This window comes from Arachis hypogaea, chromosome 1, assembly GCF_003086295.3.
Source record: "Arachis hypogaea cultivar Tifrunner chromosome 1, arahy.Tifrunner.gnm2.J5K5, whole genome shotgun sequence".
NCBI classification, from domain to species: Eukaryota; Viridiplantae; Streptophyta; class Magnoliopsida; order Fabales; family Fabaceae; genus Arachis; species Arachis hypogaea.
In genome coordinates, this window is record NC_092036.1 from 20,397,919 (window position 1) to 20,413,267 (window position 15,349).

General features: G+C 35.8%; 1 non-coding gene across 1 annotated transcript; it reads right to left on the bottom strand.

The window, feature by feature from the left end:
• Positions 1-14,448: 14,448 nt before the first annotated feature.
• LOC112712265 (small nucleolar RNA R71) lies at positions 14,449-14,556 on the bottom strand. Its single transcript, XR_003157737.1, has one exon. It is a non-coding gene; the product is annotated as a small nucleolar RNA R71 (small nucleolar RNA).
• Positions 14,557-15,349: the final 793 nt, after the last annotated feature.

Below are 15,349 nucleotides of genomic sequence, written 5' to 3' on the forward strand. Positions count from 1 at the left end.
AGCATATGACCCCAAAGTCCTCCTAGACTGTTCATTTCCACTTAGTTCCATGATGGAATAAAGGAGATGGTATGGATGGTGATATTATTTATTTTATAAAAAATTATTTTATAAAATAAAGTAAAAATAAAACAAATAAAAATGAAATAAAATAAATAAAAAAACGAAAATATTTTTTTTTGAAGATTTTCGAAAAATTTTAAAATTGAAATCTGAAATTTTTATATAAAAATTTCGAAATTATTGTTTAAAATTAGTTAGAAAAGATATTTTTTTGAATTTTGAATTTTATGATGAAAGAGAAAAACATATAAAAGACACAAGACTTAAAATTTTTAGATCTAATGCTCCTTATGTTCGAAAATTTTGGAGGGAAAACACCAAGGAACACCAAACTTAAAAATTTTGAGATCAAAACACAAGAAAGACTCAAGAACACCTTGAAGATTCACAAAAACACCAAGAACAAAAGAAAGAACACCAAACTTAAAATTTTTAGAAAACCAAGACAAATTTTCGAAAATTAAAGAAAAATTAACAAGAAAACACCAAACTTAGAGTTTGGCACAAGATTCAATCAAAGAAAAATTATTTTTGAAAAAGATTTTTAAAGGAAGATGCCCAATTGCCAAGAACATAAGCCAACGCTATAACCAACTGAGCTAAAAATGTAATGTATTTTAAAGATGTATTATTTTTGTGGATAAAAGTATAATTTTTGAAAGTTAATGTTTTGAAAAAGCACAAGGAAAACAAGAAAAGACACAAAACAAGAAAAACTCAAGATCAAACAAGAAAAATAACAAAAAACAACTTGAAAATCAATGAAGAACAAAGAGCACAAGTTCGAAAATTTAAAGAAAAATATAAAATATGCAATTAACACCAAACTTAGAACAAGACACTAAACTCACGAAAAATTAACAATTAATTAAGAAAAATAATATTTTTGAAAAGAAATTTTTGAAAAGAAACTATCCTATCAGGATTTAATGACTCTATAACAATAAAAATAAATTATTCCTAATCTAAGAAATAAAATAAACCTTTAGTTGTTCAAACTCGAACAATCCCCGGCAACGGCGCCAAAAACTTGGTGCATGAAATTGCAATCACACTTTTTGCAATCCGCACAACTAACCAGCAAGTGCACTGGGTCGTCCAAGCAATACCTTACGTGAGTAAGGGTCGAATCCCACGGAGATTGTTGGATTGAAGCAAGCTATGTTTATTTTATTAATATTAGTCAGGATACCAATAGGGTTCTTTAGCCTCGTATAAAGTAAAAAGGGCATAAAATAAATAGTTGTTACTTTAATAATGGAGAATATGTTGGAGTTTTGGAGATGCTTTGTCCTCTGAATTTCAACTTTTCCATGAAATCCTTTTCCCACACGCAAGGTTCCTTCCATGGCAAGCTCTATGTAGGGTGTCACCATTGTCAATGGCTACTTCCCATCCTCTCAGTGAAAATGGTCCAAATGCTCTGTCACAGCACGGCTAATCATCTGTCGGTTCTCAATCAGGTTGGAATAGAATCCATTGATTTTTTTGCGTCTGTCACTAACGCCCAGCCTTCAGGAGTTTGAAGCTCGTCACAGTCATTCAATCCCAGAATCCTACTCGGAATACCACAGACAAGGTTTAGACTTTCCGGATTCTCATGAATGCCGCCATCAATCCGGCTTGTACCACGAAGATTCTGATTAAGGAATCTAAGAGATACTCATTCAATCTGATGTAGAACGGAGGTAGTTGTCAGGCACACGTTCATGGATTGAGGAAGGTGATGAGTGTCACGGATCATCACCTTCTCCATAATTAAGCACGAATGAACATCCTAGATAAGAACACGCGTGTTTGAATGGAAAACAAAAGTAATTGCATTAATTCATCGAGACGCTCAGAGCTCCTCACCCCCAATAATGGAGTTTAGAGACTCATGCTGCCAAAGAGTGTATAATTCAGATCTGAAAATGTCATGAGGTGCAGAGTTAATCTCTAAAAGTTGTTTAAATAGTAAACTAGTAACCTAGTTTTACAAAAAATGAGTAAACTATGATAGATGGTGTAGAAATCCACTTCTGGGGCCCACTTGGTGTGTGCTGGGGCTGAGACTTAAGCTTCTCACGTGCCTGGGGCTGTTTTGGGCGTTCAACGCCAGGTTGTAACCTGTTTCTGGTGTTGAACTCCAGCTTGTAACCTGTTTCTGGCGCTGGACGCCAGGCAGCAGCATGATACTGGCGTTGAACGCCAGTTTACATCGTCTATCTTCGTGCAAAGTATGGACTATTATATATTGTTGGAAAGCCTGGATGTCTACTTTCCAACGCCGTTGAGAGCGCGCCAATTGGACTTCTGTAGCTCCAGAAATCCATTTCGAGTGCAGGGAGGTCAGGATCCAATAGCATCAGCAGTCCTTTTTCAGCCTAACTCAGATTTTTGCTCAGCTCCCTCAATTTCAGCCAGAAAATATCTGAAATCACAGAAAAACACACAAACTCATAGTAAAGTCCAGAAATATGATTTTTGCCTAAAAACTAATAATATTCTACTAAAAACTAATTAAAACATACTAAAATCTACATGAAATTACCCCCAAAAAGCGTATAAAATATTCGCTCATCAGATGGGAAGTAGTCATTGACAACAATGACGCCCTACATACAGCTTGCCATGGAAAGGAGTAAGAATGATTGGATGAAAGCAGTAGAAAAGCAGAGAATCAGAAGGAACACAGCATCTTCATGCACTTATCTGAAATTCCCACCAATGATTTACATAAGTATCTCTATCTCTATTTTATGCTTTATTTATCTTCATATTCGAAAACCATTATAACCATTTGAATCCACCTAACTGAGATTTACAAGATGACCATAGCTTGCTTCAAACCAACAATCTCCGTGGGATCGACTCTTACTCACGTAAGGTATTACTTGGACGACCCAGTGCACTTGCTGGTTAGTTGTGCGATGTTGTGACAAAGTGTGATTCACGTTTGAGAGCTCCAAGTCTATTGGCGCCATTGTTGATGATCACAATTTCGTGCACCAGTCATCTTACCTAAAAGAAAAGACCAAGGCATTTATTTCATGTTAGATTATTTCTGTATTTTTCTATAACACTTCAATATACAAATAGCCAAACAACATCATGCTGAAAGGAGGTTATTAAAATACCAAAACTTGCTGACCTTACCAATTTCAGTGGGTAACCCACTTAATGAATTGGTTGAAAGATCCAACACAAGAAGATTCAATTTGCATGCCTCTACTGGATACTCCTTCAGCTGCAATTATAAAAAATAGTAGGTGGTTAAGTTAGCAATCTAAAGCAAAGGGAAAATAGAATGGGAAAAAATGATAGCATATGCTAGTTATTGCTATTTTTTCAAGAAAATTATTTGAACATAGGAGCCATCATCTAACATAATAACTTGTAAATGTAACTACAAATAATCCTTTCAATCCTGGCTACCTGGTTTTAGTGAAGATCAAAGTCCCTAGATGAGAAAGGGCTCCAATCTCCATAGGTACTGTAAAAAGGTTGTTATTCCTAAATAAAGTTTGTAAAAAGAAAGCATAATATGTATCAGACACGTAGAAGTTTTGAGCAGAAAAAACCAAGTGCTTAGCATGTTTTTAATAATATGAACACTTGCATATTAATAGGTTAGAATTTGACCCCAAATAAATCTCAGCAAGTGAATGACAACCAATAATTAATGAAGGGATTGATGAGATTCCTGCACAACACATAGACACACAAGATTACAAAATCTTCTGGCAAGCTTGCAATAAGATTGTTTGATCCCTAGAAAAAGGAATATCATGAACTCCATGTCATTAAAAGAATAGAAAATGCAGAATCAGTTGCCAGAAAGAATATTCTTCTTTTCTCTCATTTTACTATATTTCTAGTTTTCTACAGTTCTACATTGTTCTACAGTTGACATCAAGAGAACACATAAGAATTTACATTTTTAAAAGAGTATAACTACATATATTTGAATCCATAAAATTGAAAATTGAACTTGTCTATTATAAAATGTATAATATGGATTTCATACAAATTGAAACTTACCTATCAGGACAAAAATTTATATTATCTTTGATGATCAATCCACCAGAACCAGAATTATCCTTTGAATCAATTTGTTGGGGACTACATTAGCTTCTGCTAAGGCTTTAACCTCAAATTAAGAAGGAAATATTCAAACTTCTACAGGGAAGAAAAATAACTTTCATAGGAAGTAAAGTTCTGACAGTTTTTTCCTTGAATTGATCTAAAATCAGGGTCTTCCACACTGACATCATCAAATGCAGTAACTACAGACTAGAAAGACACAGAAATAACTTTTAATTGATGTCAGGCCATGCTTAAGCAATAAATCTTAAAGATATGATTGAGGAAGAAGGAGATAGTGATAATGTTGGAAGAGGAAAAACATTACCTAGAAGGATCAATGAAAGAAAGCAGCTGCAAACATATTGGACATTCTCTGCTTCTCTCTGACCTGAAGAAAACAGAAATTACATAGTTCTTTTATCATTGCGTGCTATTTTCATAGCTCTTTATTTAACAAAAGGATTGTTCTGATGGTTTCCCTATGAACTATGGTGTTCATTCAAATCATAAATTCTTTAAAGGAACCTCCCTGTTAACTATGTAATTGGCTTGGCACCAAGTAACATGCAATAATGTTAAATACACCAAACCATCACAGTGTCACTAATCAACATTTTACGGTGCAACAATTAATAGCATCACCTTATCACATGCAGACCACAGAAAATATTGTGCAGATTGTTAACTCCCATAACCACTATTATGATTTTTACTTGATGCAATGCTGCCTGTACAACTCTTATAGACTTGAAAAAATAGAAGAAATTGTATCTATCAATTAAAACCATATTTTATTATAGAGGTTGAAATTGCCTATTGCTGAACAAGTCTCGGAGGAAAACTTCTATTTCATTTTAAGGCATGACATTCTAATAATGGATTTCATCCTTTGCCAATACACACATTCAATATCTAAGAATCAATCAGGACAATTTGACAAACAACTAAATATATCTATAATCAATTTTCCAAACAAATATCAGAAACAATCAAGGGTTGCAATGGAGAATACCAGACATTCCTGCATGAAGGCAATGCAAAATTGTGTCGACTGAACGAGAATTTGCACCGAGTTTGCCAACAATCTTAGTCAAAGCTAGAAAGAAACTTTGCAGAAAGCATTTCAAACACTTAAATCAAAATCCAAATAAAATTTATTACTAAAAAAACACTTCGATTTCAGCTTCATCTGCCAGATTCATTAGGATCAAGCAAGCAAATAGAGCAAAAGTAATAACACACAGAGAGAATCTCAGACTTCTGAATATTCAAACCAAAATTGAAAAAATAAACGGAGAAGACCTACCGGCGGCCGCGATCTTGTGCGCCTACGCTCAAGAAGGGCGGCGGTGCAAGCGGAGGAGGTGTGGTGTTGCGACAAGAGCAACAACGATGGCTGGAAGACCTTGGTGATGTAGATATGAGACGAACAAACGATGACAATGATGCGAATCTGAGATGGATTGGATGGAAATGAGGTCCAAGGAGTAGGATGATGGACGGCGGCATTAACGATGACAATGGTTACGACGGTGGTGATCAGCGATGGAGGGAAGTTACGCGAGTTAACCCTCGCTAGTGGCAATCATTTTCTTTCGTTTTTAGTTTTTCTCTCTCTTTCCGTTTTTCAATTTGATTTAGGGATGAGATATAAAAAAATATAATAAAAATTTAGTGGCAATAATGATAATGGCCACTATAATAATTAAAAAAATTAAAATTAAAAATAAAATAAAATTTTCTGGCAATAATGATAATGACCATTATAACATATAATAATAATGGCAAAGATATAATTGTCGCAAAAACATAATTTAAATTAAGAAATTAGTAGCCATTATATTATTGCCGCAAAAAGTTTGTCGTTAAAACATATTTTTTGTAGTGATATTTTGCTATGTTATTATTATATTATTATATATTATACATTGTTATTATAAATATAGATGTTAAAATATAGTAAAATATAAAATATGTTTTCTATTCATAAGAATTAAGCAAGACTATTGATTAGAAAACTAAACTCGTTATACCAGTTCATATTTTGTATATAAATTTAATTTCGTTGTATTAATAACATAAAGAGTAAAGTTTACTTTGTATTTTTAACGATTTTGTGAAAAGATTAAAATACACTTGAGGCTTAATTTATTTTTATTTTATTCTTAATTTTAAACAAGTTTTAATTATGGGTAATTCTACTTTTAATTTCTAACGTTTTTTTTAATTTTAAAATATCCTTAATATTTAATTTATTCAAAAAGTTAAAAATAAAATTAAAATAAAAAATAACATAATTATCCAAATCAGTTTCTAAGAATTTTAAAAACGAATATGTTACTCCAAAAAAAATTAATATACAAATCAGTCCCTAACAGTTTCTTTTGTTGGACATAATAGTTTTCAATCTGGCATGATTCACTAACAGAGGACAAAACAGTCCCTGGCAAAGAGGACAAAATAATTTTTGGTAGCTTTCTTCTTTCTCTTCTTTTCCGTTGCCATCATTATCTCTTCAGCTCAGAAATCATTCGGACCAAAAGCACACGATGATGTCATCGTCTTTGCACACGGTGTTGTCTCTGTTAACGATTATAATCGAGAAATCCAAAATAGAGGGTGGTTACAGTGGAAAGAGAGGAATGAAGGACAATTCAATTTGAGGAAGAAAGTGAGGGTGCAGGAGAAGAAGAAGCATGAAACGGTGACATTTTGGCTTGGGTTAAAGCTGTTAGTGGATTGTACGGATACTATGTCTTCGGCAAGTTCGCCGCCAATGGTGGTGTGGGTGATAGTGTTGTCTAATATGAGGCCACGTGTTGTTGCAGCATCCTAGGCAAGGAGGGGCATTGCAAGTGCCGCAAGAGGTAAAGCTGGTGAGGGAGCACTGGGTGGAGCCGCAGCGGGCGGACAGTAGGTGGAGGAGACGTAGTTTTTGTCGCAGTAGTCAATGAGATGACCAATGCTTTTGGTCTGAATGATTTCTAAGCTAAAGAGACGTTAGGCATTGGAGAAGAAGAGGAAGAACAAAACTACTAAGGACTGTTTTCTCCTCCTTGCCAGAGACTGTTTTTTCCTCCATCAGTGAGTCACACTGAAAAATGGATTGGAAATTGTTATGTCCAACAGAAAAAAAATTCTAAAAATTAATCTGTATATTAACTTTTTTTAAACTAAAATATCTGCTTTTAAAATTTTTGGAATTAATTTGGATTATTCTAAAATAAATTAATATTAAAAATGTTTTTCAAATTTTTAAAAAATATTAGAGACAAAAATTAATTTTTACTCTCTATTCAAACTCACATATTTGGATATCTTCTTAAATAAGAAATGTGCAGAAATGATAAAATATTATAATATATATATTGGAAAAACTACCATTTGTACCCATGAACTTTGCGAACGCAGACAAAAGTACCCATAGAAGAAGAAAAGTGACTTTGTACCCATGAAAGACTGGATCCGTCTGTCGATAGTACCCGAACGTCATTAAAATGTTAGCTCTGTTTACTTAATGGCCAACATGGCACGTTAAGTGCTTACCTGGCTTTGAATCAGCAGTCTGATGTGTCCAAGCATGTTGTTACCATTATAACATCACTCAATTCCCTAATTTATCGTCAACGGTTTCCCCAATTTCAATTTGAAAATCCTAGAATGTCTAGGAGAAGCGGATGTTCAAATGGAAGCATCAGCAAAGAAGGGACTTCGTCTTCCAAGAAGGATGAAGAGAAGACTTTATTTGGGAGATGCTTTTGTGGACAGGGTGTGGTGTTACTACAATCTGGAACCTTAACAAATCCTGGGAGATGGTTCGTAAGGTGTCCTCTATAGAAGGTAAGTCTTTTTGTTTTTGTGGTTCTATTCAGATTAACTTATTTGTGAACGATTCCTTATTCCTCCCTTTCACGCCACAGACGATGGATTGCAAGTATTTTGTATAGATGGATGAGATTAACGGAGGATGGGAGGGACTGGTAAGAGCCCTTGTTAGAAAAAATAAAGATAGCTCCTGTGGTAACCATGAGGTCAATGTCACTGGGCAAAGAAGAGAGATTCAAGAGAATAGTGTGAAGATCTTGTTAAAGATAGGAAAGCTCCAGGGTGAAATTTGAACTATTAGGTCATGGATTATAGTAATTTTTTTTTAGTTTATTGATTTGTGTAGGCCTGAATCTACTCCAGTTAATCAATATGTAACTGTGTGTATGGTGTATGTTGTCTTGGGGTCTTTTTGTGCAGCTATTTGATTTCAATGATGAGGAACTTCAAAGCTGTTTGGTTTTGATGATGATGAACTTCAAAACTCTATTAATATATTCAGTTGTTGTGAAAAAAGTCAAGTTGTGTTATGACATTAATGTCCATGATTGTTAATGTATTTGATATCTGTGATATTGGAGCTAACACAATTTTGACAAAAAAGGACATATAAATGTCGTGATTTGACAAATCTAGCCGGAAACCTGGTATTGTATACTAAATAGCGAAATTGTAACCCAGAAATGGAACTAAATATTCATTTCATAAGATATAATAAACCTTGAAATAATTTTAACACAAGCATTTAGCAACAAATTCCTCAAAACAAGTGTATGAGTCTGATGTAGCAGTAGCAAATCAAATGTACCTAATAGTACCAATACAAACCATGAACATGAAAGCATCAGGTTGTGAAATATAAGCTCAGGCATAAGTTACAAAAAAACCATAGTATCAGAGTTGATAGAGCTCTCATTACAGTAAGTCCTTGATCAAAAAACAAAGTCACACTAGAAACTCCTATTTGTTGGGTGTGGAGTTGCTGCTGCCACTAGAAACCTGATGTTGAGCAAAACCGTCGGCTAGAAATTTTATCTCAAAATAAGATTGGCGTCGTAAGTATAGTTCCAAACCCACAAGTAATGCTCAAATCAAATGTCAAATTCGAAAGAAATATAAACCGAGAGTATTTAGACTCCCAGGTCATTCTCTTTAGGAACGCAATTGAAGTGTTACTTCATTGGTTGTTAAGGCAAAAAGGGGGTTTTCAAGCAAGAAATCGAAGATTAAAAGAACTAAGAAATCAAAGAACTAAGGAATGAGCAAAATTGTGAATTAATGCATAAAAGAGACCTTGACTTGGGAGTGAAGATCCAAGGAGTCCTATCATTGCCATAACCACAACTATGGTAATTGTCATGAGTCAATCTCGCCTAGTCAACCCCAACCATCGAGGAGTAAGTCAAGCAAGCATAATTGACCTTAATCTTTAAGTCCTAACCAACTTATCAAACTAGTTGATAAAAAGCTAGCGTCAATAGAAACAAGAGTCAACTAACTACCCAAGAATCACCGCTAAATGTCGGACATTATGACTCTAGTATCCTAGGAACTCAAACCACAGGCCAAGGTTGTGGAAATCTATTCAAAACTTAAAGTTGGCATTTTTACAAACACCTTGTGTGCATAAAAGTAAAGTATGGAAAATTGCAAAGGAAATTGGAAAGCTATAACCAACTATCAACAAAACCAAATATAAACAAACACTCAAGCATAAAGAAAGCATAAAACAATAAATTCATCAATCAAAACTTCAAGAACGCAAAATTGCAAATATAAACAAAGCACTTGAACCAAGAAGAAATGAAAATAAAGACAATGTAATTAAAGAGGAAATTAAGAGTACTTACAAAAGAGTTGATCAACATCCAAAATTAAAGCTTGCTATAAAATGCTACAATTGAAATTGCATAAACCCTAAGAGAGCAATGCTACACTACTCCTACTCCTATGGAAGCTTCCTATACTACTACTACCTAAATAAAAATGAGTTCCCTTGCTAAGTGTTGAATCTCCCCTTATATAGCACTTCAATTCAGCAATTCAGCCTTCCAAAATAGGCCAAAAGCCCCCAAAATACGCGCTGCACGTGTTTCATTAATGAAATCACGTGTTGGGTCCTGTGCGGACGCACAGATGTGTGCATCCATACACTTTGCTGTTTTGGCTCCTATGCGTACACACGGGTACTTGTGCGCACGCACACCTTGCTGTGTGTGCTTTTCCTTGTTTTCTTCATGTGTTCTTTCTTGTACATGCTTCCTTTCACTTTTGCCCATCCATTCTTGCCTTCAAGGCCTGAAATCACTCACAAACCATATCACGGCATCGAATGACACAAAAGTGGGATTAATTTGCTCTATTAAAGCACAAAATTGCATGTTTTCACATTTAGGATCAAATTAGGGATAAAACACAAAAGTATGTTATTTTGGTACTTAAGTTTGAGTTCATGTGCTAGAATCCATCCAAATTGAATCAAAATATACCATTAAATATGGACTCATCAAAACCCCGTTGTTGTTGCTACTTGAAGATGCTCCTGGTAGTGGGCGGAACCCAGGTGCTGGCCATCTGCCTGCTATTTGAATTATAGATGGTGGAGTTGGCATGAATCACATAAATCTTGTAGTCGTCCCTCGACTTGCACTGATGAGCGGATAATTTGTACGCTTTTTGGCATTGTTTTTAGTATGTTTTTAGTATGTTTGAGTTAGTTTTTAGTCTATTTTTTATTAGTTTTTAGTTAAAATTCACTTTTCTGGACTTTACTATGAGTTTGTGTGTTTTTCTATGATTTCAGGTATTTTCTGGCTGAAATTGAGGGACCTGAGCAAAAATCTTATTCAGAGACTAAAAAGGACTGCAGATGCTGTTGGATTCTGACCTCCCTGCACTCGAAGTGGATTTTCTGGAGCTATAGAAGCCCAATTGACGCGCTCTCAACGGCGTTAGAAAGTAGACATCCTGGGCTTTCCAGCAATATATGATAGTCCATACTTGCCCAAGATTTGATGGCCCAAACTGGCGTTCAAAGTCACCCTCAGAATTCCCAGCGTTAAACGCCGGAACTGGCACAAGGATGGGAGTTAAACGCCCAAACTGGCACCAAAGCTGGCGTTTAACTCCAAGAAGAGTCTCTACACGAAAATGCTTCAATGCTCAGCCCAAGCACACACCAAGTGGGCCCGGAAGTGGATTTTTATGTCATTTACTCATCTCTGTAAACCATAGGCTACTAGTTCTCTATATATAGGACCTTTTACTATTGTATTTTCATCTTCTGATCTTTGGAATCTTTTGATCTTTAGATCTTTTGATCATTGGGAGGCTGGCCATTCGGCCGTGCCAAGACCTTGTTCTTATGTATTTTCAACGGTGGAGTTTCTACACACCATAGATTAAGGTGTGGAGCTCTGCTGTACCTCGAGTATTAATGCAATTACTATTGTTCTTCTATTCAATTCTGCTTGTTCTTGTTCCAAGATATCACTTGTTCTTCAACTTGATGAATGTGATGATCCGTGACACTCATCATCATTCTCACCTATGAACGTGTGCCTGACAACCACCTCCGTTCTACCTTAGATTGGGTGGATATCTCTTGGATTCTTTAACCGGAATCTTCGTGGTATAAGCTAGAACTGATGGCGGCATTCAAGAGAATCCGGAAGGTCTAAACCTTGTCTGTGGTATTCTGAGTAGGATTCGATGATTGAATGACTGTGACAAGCTTCAAACTCCTGAGGGCGGGGCGTTAGTGACAGACGCAAAAGAATCACTGGATTCTATTCCGGCCTGATTGAGAACCGACAGATGGATAGCCGTGCCGTGACAGGGTGCGTTGAACATTTCCACTGAGAGGATGGGAGGTAGCCACTGACAACGGTGAAACCCTTGCATACAGCTTGCCATGGAAAGGAGTAAGAAGGATTGGATGAAGACAGTAGGAAAGCAGAGAGACGGAAGGGACCAAGCATCTTCATACACTTATCTGAAATTCCCACCAATGAATTGCATAAGTATCTCTATCTTTATCTTTATGTTTTATTCATCATTCATAATCATTTGAGTTTGCCTGACTAAGATTTACAAGGTGACCATAGCTTGCTTCATACCAACAATCTATGTGGGATCGACCCTTACTCGCGTAAGGTTTATTACTTGGACGACCCAGTACACTTGCTGGTTAGTTGTGCGAAGTTGTGTTTATGCCATGGTATTGAACACCAAGTTTTTGGGTTCATCACCGGGGATTAATTGAGTTGTGAAAAGTATTGATCACAATTTCATGCACCAAGTTTTTGGCGCCGTTGCCGGGGATTGTTCGAGTTTTCGGCAAGCTTTTGGTCCGGTAACATCAGTGCCAAATTTCTGATCCGGCAACAGCACCAAGTTTTTGGCGCCGTTGCCAGGAATTGTTCAAGTTTGGACAACTGACGGTTCATCTTGTTGCTTAGATTAGGTATTTTTTCTTCAGAGTTCTTAAGAATGAATTCTAGTGTTTCAAGGTGATGTTCTTATCATCACCAAAGCTGATTGATCTTCATCAATTTAGCTCTTGAATGCAATGTCCTGTTGAAGCTTGGCTAGCCATGTCTAATTTCTTTAGACTAAAGCTTTAGACTAACATTGCATGATTCCTGGAATTCTCATTAAGAATTTTGATATCTTTATTTTCTTTTCCACTTAATTTTCGAAAAAACCAAAAAAAATTACAAAATCATAAAAACCAAAAATATTTTATGTTTCTTGTTGAGTCTAGAGTCTCATTTTAAGTTTGGTGTCAATTGCATGTTTCTGTTCTTCTTGCATTCATCCATGTGTCTTAAGTGATCTTCAAGAATGTTTTCGATGATTTCATTGCTCTGATCTTTGAATTCTCTTGACTTGAGTGTTTATGTGTCTCATATGCATTCTCATTTTGTTAGTGTCAGTAGTATACAAACTGCTAAGTTTGGTGTCTTGCATGCATTGTTATTTGATTTTAGTTACATTTTGATTATTCCTTAAAAATCCAAAAATATTTTTAATTTGTGTCTTTTCAAGTCAATAATACAGAGAATTGAAGATTCAGAACATACAGCAGAGGAATTGCACAGAAAAAGCCGGGTGTTCAAAATGCCCAGTGAAGAAGACAGACTGGCGTTTAAACGCCAGCCAGGGTGCCTGGCTGGGCGTTTAACGCCCAAAAGGGTAGTGTTTTGGGCGTTAAACGCCAGAATGTGCACCATTCTGGGCGTTTAATGCCAGGATGGCACAGGAGGGAAGATTCTGTTTTTAATTCAAATTTTTTTTCAAGTTTTCAAAATTTTTCAAAATCAAATCTTTTTCAAATCATATCTTTTCAATCATATATTTTCAAAATCAATTTCTTTCCATTTTCAAAGATACTTGCTATCAATTAATGATTTGATTCAACATTTCAAGTATGTTGCCTTTTCTGTTGAGAAAGGTTTAATGTTTGAATCATATCTTTTCTTGTTAGCCAAGTCATTAATTTTTAAAATCAAATCTTTTTAAAATGTTTTTCAAATCATATTTTCTCAATCACATATTTTTTAAAAACCATAACTTTTCAATCATATCTTCTTAATCATATCTTTTTCAAAATAGTTTTCAATCAAATCTTTTTGATTTCTAATTTCAAAATCTTTTTCAAAAATCACTTGATTTCTTTTCCACTCTTGGTTTTCGAAAATCAATTAGTGTTTTTCAAAATGTTTTCAAAATCTTTTACTTAATTTTCGAAAATTACTTCCCCTCTTCTCACATCCTTCTAATTATGGACTAACACTATTCCTCAATGAACAATTCGAACTCCATCTCTCTTGATAAGTTCGAATTCTTCTACTTCTGCCTTCTATTTTTCTTTTCCTCTGACACCTCAAGGAATCTCTATACTGTAACATAGAGGATTCCATATTTTCTTGTTCTTTTCTCTTTCATATGAGCAGGAGCAAAGACAAAAGCATTCTTGTTGAGGCTGACCCTGAACCTGAAAGGACCTTGAAGCGAAAGCTAAGAGAAGCTAAGGCACAACTCTCTGTAGAGGACCTAACAGAAATCTTCAAAGAAGAAGAACCCATGGCAGCCGAAAACAACAACAATGCCAACAATGCAAGGAAGGTGCTGGGTGACTTTACTGCACCTACTCCCGACTTCTATGGGAGAAGCATCTCTATCCCTGCCATTGGAGCAAACAACTTTGAGCTTAAGCCTCAATTAGTTTCTCTAATGCAACAGAATTGCAAGTTCCATGGACTTCCATTGGAAGATCCTCATCAGTTTTTAGCTGAATTCTTGCAAATCTGTGACACTGTCAAGACCAATGGGGTTGACCCTAAGGTCTACAGACTTATGCTATTCCCTTTTGCTGTAAGAGACAGAGCTAGGACATGGTTGGACTCACAACCTAAAGAAAGCCTGAACTCTTGGGAAAAGCTAGTCAATGCCTTCTTGGCAAAGTTCTTTCCACCTCAAAAATTGAGTAAGCTTAGAGTGGAAGTCCAAACCTTCAGACAGAAGGAAGGAGAATCCCTCTATGAAGCTTGGGAAAGATACAAACAATTAATCAGAAAGTGTCCCTCTGATATGCTTTCTGAATGGAGCATCATAGGTATTTTCTATGATGGTCTGGCTGAACTGTCCAAGATGTCTTTGGATAGCTCTGCTGGAGGATCTCTTCATCTGAAGAAGACGCCTACAGAAGCTCAAGAACTAATTGGAATGGTTGCAAATAACAAATTCATGTACACTTCTGAAAGGAATCCTGTGAATAATGGGACAAATCAGAAGAAAGGAGTTCTTGAGATTGATACTCTGAATGCCATATTGGCTCAGAACAAAATATTGACTCAGCAAGTCAATATGATTTCTCAAAGTCTGTCTGGAATGCAAAATGCACCAAGCAGTACTAAGGAAGCTTCATCTGAAGAAGAAGCTTATGATCCTGAGAACCCTTCAATGGAAGAGGTGAATTACATGGGAGAACCCTATGGAAACACCTATAATCCTTCATGGAGAAATCATCTAAATTTCTCATGGAAGGATCAACAGAGACCTCAACAAAGTTTCAATAACAATAATGGTGGAAGAAACAGGTTTAGCAATGGCAAGCCTTTTCCATCATCTTCTCAGCAACAGACAGAGAATTCTAAGCAGAACCACTCTGACTTAGCAACCATGGTCTCTGATCTAATCAAAACCACTCAAAGTTTCATGACTGAAACAAGGTCCTCCATTAGAAACTTGGAGGCACAAGTGGGACAGATGAGCAAGAAAATTACTGAACTCCCTCCTAGTACTCTTCCAAGCAATACAGAAGAAAATCCAAAAGAAGAGTGCAAAGCCATCAACATGGCCGAATTTGGAGAGGAGGAAGAGGCAGTGA